At 49.2% G+C, this 14,776-nt stretch overlaps 1 pseudogene; it reads left to right on the top strand.

Annotated features, from left to right (window-relative positions):
• LOC102244217 overlaps positions 1-14,776 on the top strand; it is a 49,457-nt pseudogene that overhangs the window by 19,011 nt on the left and 15,670 nt on the right.

Here is a 14,776-nt window from a genome sequence, read left to right as displayed (position 1 = left end):
GTGTGTGTGTGTGTGTGTGTGTGTGTGTGTGTGTGTATGTATGTATTTGTGTGATTGTGTGTTTCCCTGGTGGGTGCCTGTCCCCAGCTGCATTGGAGACTCAGAGCAGCCGCCCCGTGTGTGTGTGTGTGTGTGTGTGTGTGTGTGTGTGTATGTGTCTGTTTTCTGGGGCTTTCCCCCAACCACACCACGAAGGCTTGTAGCAGGTGACTCTTGTGTGTGTGTGTGTATGTGTGTGAGTTTGTGTGTCCCTGCTGGGGGCCTGCCTTCAGCCACGTCGGATGCTTGGAGCGGTGCCTCTTGTGTATGTGTGTGTGTGTCCCTGCTTGGGGCCTACCTTCAGCAGTGTTGGAGGGTTGGAGTAGGCCATCCGTGTGTGTGTGTGTGTGTGTGTGTGTGTATCTGTTGGGGGCCTGGCCCCAGCCTCATCTGAGGCTTGGAGCAGGCACCCCTGTGTGTGTGTGTGTGTGTGTGTGTGTGTCCACTGGGGGCCTTCCCCCAGCCATATCATGGAGGCTTGGAGTAGGCGCTCCTCTGTGTTGATTTCTTAGGCTCCTGTCGTGACTGCATGTTCTCTCCCTTGATCGGCGGCCAGGGTGCCCCAGGCCCCCAGCCACTCCTTGGGTGGTGGCCAGGGCGGTGGCCAGTGCGGTGGCCAGGGCGGTCAGGAAGCTTGGCTTCATCCATTGCCAAGGGTAAACCAAGCCTCCAGCTCCGTGGCCACCGCCATCTTTGTTGGGTTAATTTGCATACTTACCCTGATTGGCTGGTAGGTGTAGCAGAGTGACTCCAATTTGCATTTTCCTCTTTTATTAGTATAGATATTATTGGTAAATATTTTCTTCCATTCAGTGGGTTCCCTTTGATGGTGGATTCTTTTGCTGTGCAGAAGCTTTATATTTTGATGTAGTTCAATTTATTTTCTCCTTAGTTTCCTAGGCCCTCTAGGTGATGTATCTGTTAACATATTGCAACGTGAGATGCCTGAGTTTCCATGTTCTTGATTCCATTGTCAAATATTTATTGACTGTCATGGTGTGTGTTGAATGGACAAAGCAGAACTGACTATTCTCCATCTTGTAGAGCTGGGTCCTCAGCCTAAACACCCCCCCCCAACAGGAATGCCAGAAATGTCCTAAATTCCCCAACCACCGCCTGAGTGGACCAATGAAGCTCCAGGAACGTAGCTAAGGTCCTAATAAGGCTATACCACAGGATGCTACCAATGCGTCGCTGTTGACCAATCAGAAAATAGTATGTTGACCAATCAGGAAATAGTAGGGGGTGGCTCAAACTTCAGAATGTGTTGGTCACTTCCTGACCTTTGTGCTGTAAGACCCTGCTGAAAAATCCTGACCTAAGTGACCAATCACTGTAACCCTCGTCACCCACCTAGCCCCACCCAGATGACTAGCCCTATATAATCTTTGTTCTCTCGGGGCTCGCTCTCTTGTCTCGCTGCTGCGTCGGTAAGGAGGCTGGGAGCCAAACCCGGGCTTGAATAAAGACTCTTTGCTTTCGCATCAGAAGAGGCTCCCTGGTGGTTGATTTTTGGGGACCCCGAAATCTGGGCATAACATTTGGGGGCTCATCCGGCATCCCCAAAACTCACGAGGGACCCCAATCCAGAGAGTCTAACTGACCGCGGTAGGTGTTTGTGTCGTTGTGTGTTCTGTTCTGTGCAAGCTCGTTTCTGAAATCTGTAGTGCCCTAAACGGTCTAGGTGGACACACTGGAGGATCTCAGGTGGGAGGAGTCGGAGGACGCTCTGATCCTCTGTCTGGAGGGGCATGAAAACCCCTCACTAGGGGAGTGGGTTCCCCTCGAAATTCTGGGACGAGGTGGGTCGCTCCCACTGGTTGGCGCATGGCCATCGTCCAGCTTTTGGTTTTGCTTCCGCGGGGTCAGAAGGCTGTTCTTGGGTGTCTTTGTTTGTCTGTTTTCTGTGTTTTTCTGTCTAATTTTGTGGACTCATTGGACGGAAGTTATGGGACAGACTCAAACTACTCCTTTAAGTATTATGGTTGATCATTTTAAAGAGGTTAAGGGAAGGGCTAACAACCTTAGTGTAGAGGTGCGAAAGGGCCATTGGCAAACTTTCTGTTCTAGCGAGTGGCCGGCTCTCAATGTAGGATGGCCGCCAGAGGGGACTCTCGATCTCCCCACCATTCGCCGGGTCAGGGATGTCGTTTCCCGGCTGAAGGGGGGCCATCCCGATCAACTCCCTTACATTATTACTTGGCAGGACCTCGTGGAGGACCCGCCCTCTTGGCTCAAGCCCTTCCTGGCTCTGTGCCCTCCGGAGCCAGAACCTATTCTTACCTTGCAGAAAATGGAGAAGAAGAAGGAGGAGAAAAAAACCACCCTGCCGTCAGCTCCTGCTCCCCTCTACCCGGTTTTGCAGGAGGGAACTGGAGAAGAGCTCATTTTTCCTCCCCCATATCAGCTCCCCAGGATGCCAGAGAGATTTGATCCTGCCCCGCTGCAGGAAGCTGACGGAGTTCCGGGAGTGGCTGGGGGCAGAGTTTCAGGAGCAGCTGGGGGCGGAGTTTCGGGAGCGGCTGGGAGCAGAGTTCCGGGAATGGCCATGTTCCAGTAGGAGGCCCGCCTCTCACTAGAAAGAGGGCTCAGCTGGAGCTGTCTGTCACAGCCCCCGACTCCACTATCAAGACCCTGCCCTTACGAGCCGCGGGGCCCCCGGATGCGGACGGCAATCAGCCCCATCACTATTGGCCTTTCGCCACTAGTGACCTTTACAACTGGAAGGCACAGAACCCTAAGTTCTCCGAGAAGCCATTGGGGCTCATTGACCTGTTAGACTCTGTTCTTTTCACCCACCAGCCCACATGGGACGACTGCCAGCAGCCTTTGCAGGTCCTGTTCACAATGGAGGAGAGAGAGAGAATCGTCAATAAGGCCCAGAAGGTGGTTCCCATCGTGGATGGAAACCCAACCACCAACCAGGCCCAGATAGATGTCTCTTTTCCCTTAACTAGTCCTGAATGGGACTTCAACATGGCAGAAGGTAAGGAGAGGCTCCGGGTCTACTGCCAGACTCTAATGGGGGGTCTTTGAATGGCTGCTAGGAAGCCTACCAATTTGACCAAGGTAGGGAATGTACAGCAGGAAAGGGATGAGTCTCCAGCTGCTTTTTTAGAATGGATCATGGAGGCATACTGCACTTATACCCCCATGGATCCAGAGGCTCCTGACAGTAAAGCAGCTGTAATCATGAGTTTTGTAAACCAATCGGCTGTGGACATTAGAAAGAAACTGCAGAGAGTAGATAGATTAATAGAAAAGAGTTTGCAGGACTTGCTGGAAGTAGGCGAGAAAGTGTATAACAACCGGGAGCCTCCTGAGGCTAGGCAGACCCGTGCCATGGTGGCTGCCAGTGACAAGCAGACCCGAAACCTGGCCAAGATTCTGCTAGCCACCACCGCGAACTCCCCTGAGGAATGGACTCGCCGCCTTCGCCAACTTGCCGATGACCAAGAGGGAGGTAAGGAGGCCGCTTGGAGCGGGAAAAAGAAGCTGCAAAGAAATCAGTGCACTTACTGCAGAGAGATAGGACACTGGGTCCAAGACTGCCCAAAGAGGGCCGGTAAAAAGGGAAACAAGACAGACCGGGTGGAGGTCTTGGAGCTGGAAGGACTGAGTGATTAGGGGAGTTGGGGTTCGGACCCAGGGTAACTCTTAGAGTGGAGGGGACCCCTGTTGACTTCTTTGTCGACACCAGAGTACAACATTTGGTCCTCCACACACCTCAGGGGAAGCTAGCCAACAAGAAGTCCCGGGTGCAAGGGGCAACTGGTATGAGCCAGTATTCATGGACTACCCAAAGAACAGTAGATTTAGGAATGGGCCGGGTATCCCATTCCTTTATGGTGATACCGGAATGCCCCTATCCACTATTAGGACAGGACTTGTTGACCAAAATTGGAGCCCAAATTACTTTCAGACAAGGGGAGCCTCGGGTCACCGACGGCAAAGGCCACCCCATTCAGGTATTGACTCTGAGATTAGAAGATGAGTACCGCCTCCACCAGGGGGTGTCCCCAGTGGAAAGCAATATGGGCAGATGGCTACAAAATTCCCCACAGCTTGGGCAGAGACGGGGGTGTAGGACTGGCCGCTCACAGGGCCCCAACCCTGGTGGAGCTAAAACCAGGAGAAGGCCCAATAAGAGTCAAGCAGTACCCTATGTCTCAGGAGGCCTGGAAGGGAATCCAGCTTCACATCCAGAGACTGCGAAGCCTAGGAGTACTGGTTCCATGCCAATCTGCCTGGAACACCCCCCTCCTGCCAGTTAAAGCCTCATACGAATGACTATCGACCAGTCCAGGACCTCCGGGAAGTAAATCCTGCACCCTCTCCAATCTGGGACCCCTTTGGAGATGTCCGACTGCCGGTTTAGTCAGACATCCCTCTCACAATCTGGGAGCGCAGGCTCCTAACCACTAGCCCAGCCGGGCCCATTTGAAATGAATAAAACTAAAAAAAAAAAAGACTGTACCCTTTTATGTAATGATGTTTACTTTGAATTTATATTAGTTCACACAAACACTCCATCCATGCTTTTGTTCCGGCCCTCCGGTCCAGTTTAAGAACCCATTGTGGCCCTTGAGTCAAAAAGTTTGCCCACCCATGCTCTAGAGTCTGGTATACCGTATTGGACCTGAAAGATGCCTTTTTCAGTCTGCTGCTGGCGCCTCAAAGCCAACCCTGTTTGCCTTCGAATGGCACGACCCAGAGGAGGGCTACAGTGGACAATTAACCTGGACGCGATTGCCCCAGGGGCTCAAGAATTCTCCCACCATCTTCCATGAGGCACTGCATGAGGACCTGGGTGAGTACAGGAGAGAGCACCCTGGTCTCACCCTCCTCCAGTACGTAGATGACATCCTGATTGCTGCTGACACCGCCGAGGACTGTGAGCAGGGCACCAGAGATCTGTTAGCCACCCTGGGGACCTTGGGGTACCGGGCCTCTGCGAAGAAAGCTCAGATATGCAGAGAGAGGGTGAGTTACCTGGGATACATCTTAGAGGGTGGACAGCGGCGGTTGTCTGTTGCTAGAAAAGAGACAGTCCTGAAAATCCCTACTCCCACCTCCCGGAGGGAAGTGAGGGAATTCCTAGGATCGGCTGGCTATTGCCGCCTCTGGATACCAAGTTTTGCTGAGATCGCCAGGCCCCTATATGAAGCCACCAAGGAGGGGAAGGCCTTTGAATGGACTAAGACAAGAAATTGCCTTTAATCAGATAAAGAAAGCTCTTTTGGCTGCTCCATCCCTGGGCCTACCAGACATTATGAAACCCTTTTGCCTCTTTGTTGACGAGCGCAAAGGAGTAGCAAAAGGGGTTTTAACCCAGGCTTTAGGCCCCTGGAGTCGCCCGGTAGCGTATTTGTCTAAAAAGCTGGATCCCGTAGCCACCGGCTGGCCACCATGCCTAAGAATCATTGTGGCAACCGCGCTCTTAGTCAAGGATGCCGACAAACTGACCCTGGGACAGGAGATCTGGATCACAACCCCGCATGCCATTGAGGGGGTCCTAAAACAGCCTCCTGATAGATGGATGAGCAGTGCACATATGACCCACTATCAGAGCTTACTGCTCAACCCTCCTAGAGTACGGTTCCATCCCAGCGCGGCCCTCAACCCTGCTATCCTGCTGCCTGACCCCGACCTAGATGCCCCACTACATGACTGTGCGGGAATCCTAGAGCAGGTACATGGACTTCGGAAGGATTTGACCGATCGGCCCCTCCCTGATGCAGAGGCCACCTGGTTCACGGATGGAAGCACGTGGGTGCAGCAGTGATCACTGAAACAGACACTGTGTGGGCAGAGGCCCTGCCCCCTGGGACGTCAGCTCAGTGAGCAGAACTCGTTGCACTCACTAAGGCACTGACACTGGGGGCTGGGAAACGGCTTAACGTTTACACAGACAGCTGTTATGCATTTGCTATGGCTCATGTCCACGGGGCAATCTATCAGGAGAAAGGGCTACTAACAGCAGAGGGACGGACAATAAAAAATAAGCAGGAAATTCTTGACCTGCTTGCGGCCTTGTGGCTCCCTGCTAAGCTAGTCATTATCCACTGCCAAGGGCACCAGAAGGCAGATGACCCGGTGGCCAGAGGTAACCAAAAGGCTGATCAGGCAGCCAAGGCAGCGGCCTTCACTTCGGTCCCCACCATGGCCCTACAACTACCAGATCCCAGGGACCCAGTTTTACCAGATCAGCCCGGCTACTCCCAGGAAGAGCTGCAGCGGATCAGGAAGCTTCCCCTCACCCAGGAAGTAGAGGGATGGTGGTACACACCAAACAAGGAGCTCATACTACCGGACTGGCTTGGGGTCACAGTGTTAGAACGCATGCACCAGTCCACCCACCTGGGGGCCCGGAAATAAAAGGACCTAATGCAGCATGCCAGGATCAAGATTCACCAACAAGACTCTAAAATAAATCAAATTGTAACCTCCTGTAAAACCTGCCAGCTCACAAACGCAAGAGCCAGGTCAGGTGCTTAGAGGCACCAAACCAGGAGCACAATGGGAGGTCGACTTCACCAAAATTAAACCAGGAAAGTATGGTTATAAATATCTTTTAGTATTCATAGACACCTTCTCTGGCTGGGTAGAGGCATACCCAACCAAGCATGAAACAGCTCAGACGGTGGCCAAGAAACTACCGGAGGACATCTTACCCATGTATGGTTTTCCTGCTATGATAGGAACCGACAAAGGACCAGCCTTTATTTTACAGGTAACACAGGCAATAGCCAAGGTTATAGGGGCAGATTGGAAATTACATTGTGCTTATAGGCCCCAGAGTTCAGGGCAAGTAGAAAGAATGAATAGAACTCTAAAAGAGACCCTTACCAAATTAACTATGGAGACTGGCGGGGACTGGGTGACTCTCCTTCCATATGCCCTTTACAGGGTGAGGAACTCTCCTTACACTCTGGGTCTTACCCCCTACAAGATCATGTTTGGCAGACCTCCCCCCTATTCCTAACCTCAAAGCTGAACTTCTTACTGAGTTTGAAAATCAAGAAGTATCTTTTCTCTTAAGAGGACTGCAGAAGGCACACGAGGACATTTGGCTGCACCTTCGCGCTGTCTATGAGGCTGGCCCAACCCCGAGGCCTCATCAGTACAAGCCAGGAGACTGGGTGTTCGTCAAGAGGCACCGCCGGGAGACCTTCGAGCCACATTGGAAGGGCCCCTACATCGTCGTGCTGACAACACCCACCGCTTTCAAGGTAGACGGCGTCTCGACCTGGGTCCATCACGCCCACGTCCGCCCAGCCGACCCCTCTGCAATCCAGAAGGACTTCATCACGCAATGGAACATCGACCAAGACCAACGCAACCCGCTCAAGCTCAAGCTACGACATGCTCGACCTGCCTGATGTTGGTAACCTTGCTCGCGATCACTCCTGCCACCAGGAGCCCACACACTCCCTATAATGTTACCTGGAAAATTATAGACACTAACTCAGGGATGGTTCTCAATCAGACTTCTCAAGTCCATCCCAAAGACACTTGGTTCCCTGAACTGCGAGTAGACCTCCAGACTCTCTTTCCAAGGATCCCGCACCCCAACCCTTATTGTGTATCTGCTACAATACGGGCAGGGGATGCGGACTCAGCACCATTAAGAACCACCTATTTCTACGTCTGCCCAGGGCACTCGCGAACTCGGTCCCAGGAATGTGGAGACACTGGAGACTATTTCTGTGCTTCCTGGTCATGCGTATCTACTGGACACATCTGGTGGGAGGCCCCGAGGAAGGGGGACCTGATCACAGTTGGATGGCCATCTGCCCCACCTTGCACCCTGAGAGTCCATAGCTAATGCAACCCCGTGAGCATTTCCTTCACAAAAGAGGGAAGGGAGGCTACCGGATGGGACACCGGGAAAACTTGGGGACTCTGACTTTATATGTGCAGGGAATTTGGGCAGTACCCTCATGATCATGGAATGCTATTCACCCTCCAGGTTCAGAACACTCCCCTCCACTATCATTCCCCTTCAGGAGTAGGGCCCAACCAAATACTGGCTCCCCAGCCTCAGCCTACCTCACCCTGAGTTCCCACGCCCAGAGGAACTTGGACCCCGGCATCACAGCTCTCTACCCCACTTACACCCACCACGGGAAACCTGGCCCCGAGTCATACCTTACCATCTGAGGTAGACCCCCTTTGGAGTATGGTCATAGGGGCATATTATGTTCTGAACGCCTCTAGGCCCGACCAAACCAAGTCTTGTTGGCTTTGTCTAGATGTCAGACCACCGTATTATGAGGGGGTTGCGATTAAGGGCAGTTACACAACAGTCCCGACTGCCAACTCCTGCAGGTGACAGCAAACTGCTGCAAGATTAACCCTCCAGGCAGTGATAGGGCAGGGACCTTGCATAGGCCGCGTACCCTCTGAACAGTCACATCTCTGTAATAAGACTCTGATGATCCCTAAAGAGGCAGCATATCTTTTACCCCCTGAGAATGCATGGTGGGCCTGTTCCAGTGGCCTCGCTCCTTGCGTCCACTCCTTAGTCCTTAATTCCCAAAAAGAGGGCTTCTGCATACTTGTGCAGTTAATCCCCAAGTTAATATACCACTCAGGAGAAGAAATACTTGACAAAGTAGGTGCCATTAATCCCCGAAGTAAAAGAGAGCCTATTACTGCCCTAACTATGGCAGCCCTCTTGGGACTAGGACTAGCAGGAGCAGGAACTGGAATATCCTTGCTTGTCATACAAGACAAGAACTACGGAGCCTTAAGAGCAGCCATTGACTTAGACATAGAGAGAATTGAAAAATCCATCACCCATTTATAAGAATCCCTCACTTCCTTATCTGAAGTAGTACTCCAGAACAGGAGAGGATTGGACTTACTATTCATGCAGCAGGGGGGTTTATGTGCAGCCTTAGGGGAGGAATGTTGCTTTTATGTTGACCATTCAGGAGTTGTTAAAGAATCCATGAACCTCATAAGAGAAGGACTGCAGAAGTGAAAGCTAGAAAGGGAGCAATCTCAGTCTTGGTATGAATCTTTATTTCACTGGTCCCCCTGGTTAACTACCCTTATTTCCACCCTCACAGGACCCCTTATAATTCTCCTAATGCTGTTGACTTTCGGTCCTTTCATTATTAACAGACTAGTCCAATTTGTCAAGGAGCGCATAGGAGCAGTTCAGTTAATGGTCTTACAAGCCCAATACCAGCCTCTAGCGATGGAGGACGAGGTAGAGATGCAGTCCGTCTCAAGATTGAGCCATGACTGTCATGGTGTGTGTTGAATGGACAAAGCAGAACTGACTATTCTCCATCTTGTAGAGCTGGGTCCTCAGCCTAAACACCCCCCCCCAACAGGAATGCCAGAAATGTCCTAAATTCCCCAACCACCGCCTGAGTGGACCAATGAAGCTCCAGGAACGTAGCTAAGGTCCTAATAAGGCTATACCACAGGATGCTACCAATGCGTCGCTGTTGACCAATCAGAAAATAGTAGGGGGTGGCTCAAACTTCAGAATGTGTTGGTCACTTCCTGACCTTTGTGCTGTAAGACCCTGCTGAAAAATCCTGACCTAAGTGACCAATCACTGTAACCCTCGTCACCCACCTAGCCCCACCCAGATGACTAGCCCTATATAATCTTTGTTCTCTCGGGGCTCGCTCTCTTGTCTCGCTGCTGCGTCGGTAAGGAGGCTGGGAGCCAAACCCAGGCTTGAATAAAGACTCTTTGCTTTCGCATCAGAAGAGGCTCCCTGGTGGTTGAATTTTGGGGACCCCAAAATCTGGGCATAACAGTGTCAATTTCTGGAGTATCTGTTCTGATCCCTTGGTCTTTATGCCTGTTCTTGTTCCAGTACCAGGCTTTCTTGATTACAGTGGCTTTATAGTATAACTTAATATCTGACATTGTGATCCCTCCTACTTCTCTCTTCTTTCTCAAGATTTCTACAGTTATTTGGGGTCTTTAATAAATTTTTGCAGTATTTATTCTAACTGTGAAATATTTCATTGGTATTTTAATAGGGATTGAGTTTAATCTGTAGATTGCTTGGATAGTATAGACATTTTAATCATGCTAATTCTTCCAATCTATTGAGATGGCATATACTTCCATTTGTATCTTCCTTTATTTTTTTTTGCAATATCCTATCATTTTCCAAGAATAGGTCTTTTAAATCCTTAGTTAAGTTGATTCCTAGGTATCATATTTTTTGTTGTCCTTACAAGGGTAAATGGGATTGCTTTTTTAGTTTCTCTTTCTGAGAATTCATTATCAGTGTATAAAAATGCCATCAATTTTTGGATGTTAATTTTGTATTCTACTCTGCCTTACCAAATTCACTTATTAAGTCTAGCAATCTCCTGGTGGAGTCTTTAGGATTTTCTATGTACAATTTCATGCCATCTGGAAATAATAAAAATTTTACTTTCTCCTTTCCAATTTGTATACCTTTTATTTATTTTTCTTGTCTGATTACTGTGGTTGGCACTTCGAGTACTATATTGAGTAAGAGTGTTGAAAGTGGACATCCCTGTCTTGTTTTTATTCTTAGAAGAAGCACTTTTTTATTTTTGCCCATTGAGTATGATGTTTGTTGTAGGTTTGTTCTTTATGGTACTTACTAGTGGCCCGGTGCATGAAATTCGTGCACGGCAGGTCAGGGGAGTTGTCCCTCAGCCTGGCCTGCATGCTTTCCAATCTGGTACCCCTCAAATGATGTCCTACTGCCAGTTTACAGGCATCAGGCCTAAACCGGCAGTCAGACATCCCTCTCACAATTTGGGACTGCTGGCTCCTAACCACTCACCTGCCTGTCTGCCTGCCTAATTGCCCCTAACCACTCTTCCTGCCAGCCTGCTCGCCCCCAACTGCCCTCTGCTGCAGGCCAGCTTGCCCCCAACTGCCCCTCCCCACAGCCTGATCATCCACAACTGCCCTCCCCTCATGACCTCTAACCACTCTACGTTGGCCCCACCACCATGGCTTTGTCCAGAAGAATGTCTGGAAGGTCTTCCAGTCTAATTAGCATATTACCCTTTTACTAATATAGAGGCCTGGTGCATAGGTGGGGGCCAGCTTGTTTGCCCTGAAGGGTATCCTGGATCAGGGTGGGGGTCCCACTGGGTGCCTGGCCAGCCTAGATGAGGGGTTGAAGGCTGTTTTCAGGCTAGCCATATACCCTTCAGGGTGGGGGTCCCCGCTGGGGTGCCTGGCCAGCCTGGGTGAGGGGCTGATGGCCGTTTTCAGGCTAGCCATGGCCCCTGGCGACCCAAGCTCTCAGCCTCTCCTTTTTTTTATTTTTTTTTCAGCGCCTCCTTGAGCAGAGGCCAGGTGGGCTGGAAGCAGGTATCTGGGATTTATTTATCTTCTATAATTGAAACTTTGTAGCAAGGGCAGGCAAGAAGCTTGGCTTCCTCCATCACTTGGGGCAACCCAAACCTCCTGCTCATGCCAGCTCCATGATCACCACCATCTTAGTTGGGTTAATTTGCAAACTCACTCCTAATTGGCTATTGGGTGTAGCAGAGTGATGGTTAATTTGCATGTTTCTATTTTATTAGTGTAGATTGTGTTGAGGTGTGACCCCTCTAGACCCACTTTACTTATAGATGCTTTTTCTGCATCTGTTGATTTGATCATGTGATTTTTAGCTTTCATTTTGTTTGTGTGATGTATTACATTTATTGATTTACAAATATTGTCCCAGCCTTGCATCCACAGAATAAGTCCCACTTAATTATGGTGTGTGATCATCCTATATAATAAAAGAGAAACATGTAAATTGACCATCCCTCTGCTACATTCACCAGCTAATCAGGAATGAGTAGGCAAATTACCCTCATCACCTCCATGGAGACTGACAGCAGGTAGGAGGCAGCTCCCAGCACAGCCTACTTGGCTGTCACTACAACCACGAGCAGGCAAACACTGCCCGCAGGCAGCTCCCAGCATGGCCTACTTGTCTGTGACTGTGGCACCCAGGGAGCAGGCAAGTGTGGCCTGCAGGCAGCACCCAGCATGGCCTGCTTGGCAGTTGCTGTGGTGTGGAGCAGATAGGCTCTGAAGAGAGCAGAGAACCATGGGGAGAGGGCATAAACCATCAGTAGGACATCCCCTGAAGGCTCCCAGGTTGGATGGGGTGCAGGTCAGGCTGAGGGACACACACACACCCCTGCACAAATTTTGTGCACCGGGCCTCTAGTTTTAATATATTGCTGGATGCGATTTGCTAAAATTTTGTAGAGGATTTTAGTATCTACGTTTATCAGAGACATTGGCCTATAATTTCATTTCTTTTTAGTGTCGTTATTTGATTTTGGAAGTAGGTTAATGCTGGTTTCATAAAAAGAGCTTGGATATACTTCATCTTTTATTTTTGGCATCACTTGAGGAGGGTAGGTGTTAGTTCTTTGAATATTTGTTAAAATTAACCTGTAAATCCATCTGGTCCAGGACTTTTGTTTGCTGGGTGTTTTTTTTTTAATTTAATGCTTTATAAGTGGTAACTTTGCTGGCTGAAGTAATCTTGGTTGTAGGTCCTTGCCCTTAATCACTTTGGATATTTCTTGTCACTCCCGTCTGGCCTGCATAGTTTCTGTTGAGAAATCAGCTGACAGTAATTTGGGTGTTCCCTTGTAGGTAACTAACTGCTTTTCTATTGCTGCTTTTAAGATTCTCTCTTTGTCTTTAGCCCTTGGCATTTTAATTATGATGTGGCTTGGTATGGTCCTCTTTGGGTTTCTCTTGCTTCCTGGACTTATAATTTTATTTATTCACCAGATAAGGAAAGTTCCCTATCATTATTTCTTCAAATAGGTTTTCAATATCTTGCACTCTCTCTTCTTCTGGCTTTCCAATAATACAAATTTTGGTATGCTTGAAGTTGTCCCAGAGGCTCCTTACACTGTCTTCATATTGTTTTTTGTTTTTTTCTCTTCTGATTGGGCATTTTTGCTTCCTCATATCCTAAAGTCTTGATTAGCTATTTGAAACCCTCTACTCTACTATTTTATCCCTGTATATTATTCTTAATTTCAGTCAGTGTAGTCTTAATTTCTGACTGGTCCTTTTCCTTTTTTTTTTTTCTTTTTCTTTTTTTTCATTCTCACTGAGATCCTTGAATGTCTCACTAAGTCCCTTGGATGTCTCAAGAAAATTCTTGAGTAACCTTATAACTATGGTTTTGAACTCTATATCCCATAGTTTTCTTTCTTTCATTTCTTTTCTTTGTGACCTTTTTGTCTCCGCATTTTGGCTGCTTCCCCAGGATTGTTTCTATTGAGTAGAGCTGCTATATCTTCTTGAGTTGGTAGAGTAGCCTTGTGTAATAGTGTCCAATAGAGCTCAGTGGCTCAGCCTCCCAGTCACCTTAATTGGGAACTCTAAGTGGGTCACTTTGTGGGTTGTGTGCATAGTCTTGTTGTAGTTGAGACTATCTTGCTGTTGGTGTCACTGGGAGGAATTGACCTCTAGGCTAACTGGCTGTGACTATACTCAGAGAGCGGCTGTGCAGAAAACACCCTTATGGAGCAGGATTTGATTCAGTGGGGCTTTGGTGCTCACTAGTCTGTCTCTTGAATGTGTCCAAGGTGGATATGTCCAGTTGTAATGCGTTATGGTCTGATGCTGACCACTGGGTGCACTGGCTCTTGGGTCTCCAGGGAGGTGCAAAGTATGCCACTGCCTGAAGCCACCCAGCAGGAGCTTACAGAGAGATCTGCAGATTCCTCCTATTTGTATTGGGTTTGGAAGTGCCCAGGTGAGGCTCAGTTTTGAAGCAAGGCAAGCTGGTGCTAATGCTGGGTCTTGGACCTTTTATTGACAGGTTTTGGGCTCCTTGACTCAGCTTCACCTTGTTTGAGAGATTTTATCAAGGTCTGAAGCATGCGGAAAGACAGGCCATTCATATGCAAAAGACACTGCACACAGGTTAAGTGGAGTGCCAAATTGGATGCGATGGGATCACAGGGAATCACTAGAGCAGAACAAACACTGTGTTTCAGGTTGATGGGATCTTAGATATGGTTATCAGTCAGCCCAGTGATGGGGAAGGTCCCAGCATAGGAACAATTACCCCTGTGAGCACCTCTGTCTGGGAAAACACTGCCCCTGAGTTCCGGCCATGATGCCAGAAAATCCAGTTGCTTCTGGATCCCCCAAAGCCTTGTCCTGGTATTGGAGCTCAGAGGAAGTGAGACCTTGTAAGTTCAGTTCATGAGCTGGCCCTTTGAAAGAAACAGATGGGTCTCCAGCAGTCTCCGTGTCACTCAGCCACAGTCACTGCAATGTGTGACAGCCTGTGGTTACAGTGACATCTTTCCCAGCTTTGGGAACATGGGTCGGGGGGCTTGTGTGCAGCTTGTACCTTTTGTTCCCCACTGGGGGCCTCTGCAGGGATGATCTCCCTCAACATTAAAAAAGTGGTACATGTGGTGCCTGTCCAGCCCATTCCACCCCTCTGCACCTCTTTTCAGCCGTAATGTGCTTTCTTCTTTATTTCTCTAGTTGTAGGACTTCTATTCAGCCAGCTTTCAGGTGGCTCTGGATGATGGTTTTTCTGTATTTTAGTTGTAATTTTTTTTATTGCTAAAAGTATTACAAAGGGTATTACATATGTGTCCTTTCTCCCCCACCCCCGCCCTTGACAATCCCCTGGCCTCCCTTACCCCCCAGTGTCTTATGTCCATTAGTTATGCTTATATGCATGCATACAAGTCCTTCGGTTGATCTCTTACTCCTCTCCCTC

Source organism: Myotis brandtii, unplaced genomic scaffold (genome assembly GCF_000412655.1).
Source record: "Myotis brandtii unplaced genomic scaffold, ASM41265v1 scaffold884, whole genome shotgun sequence".
NCBI lineage: Eukaryota > Metazoa > Chordata > Mammalia > Chiroptera > Vespertilionidae > Myotis > Myotis brandtii.
This window is presented reverse-complemented; position numbering and strand designations above follow the sequence as displayed.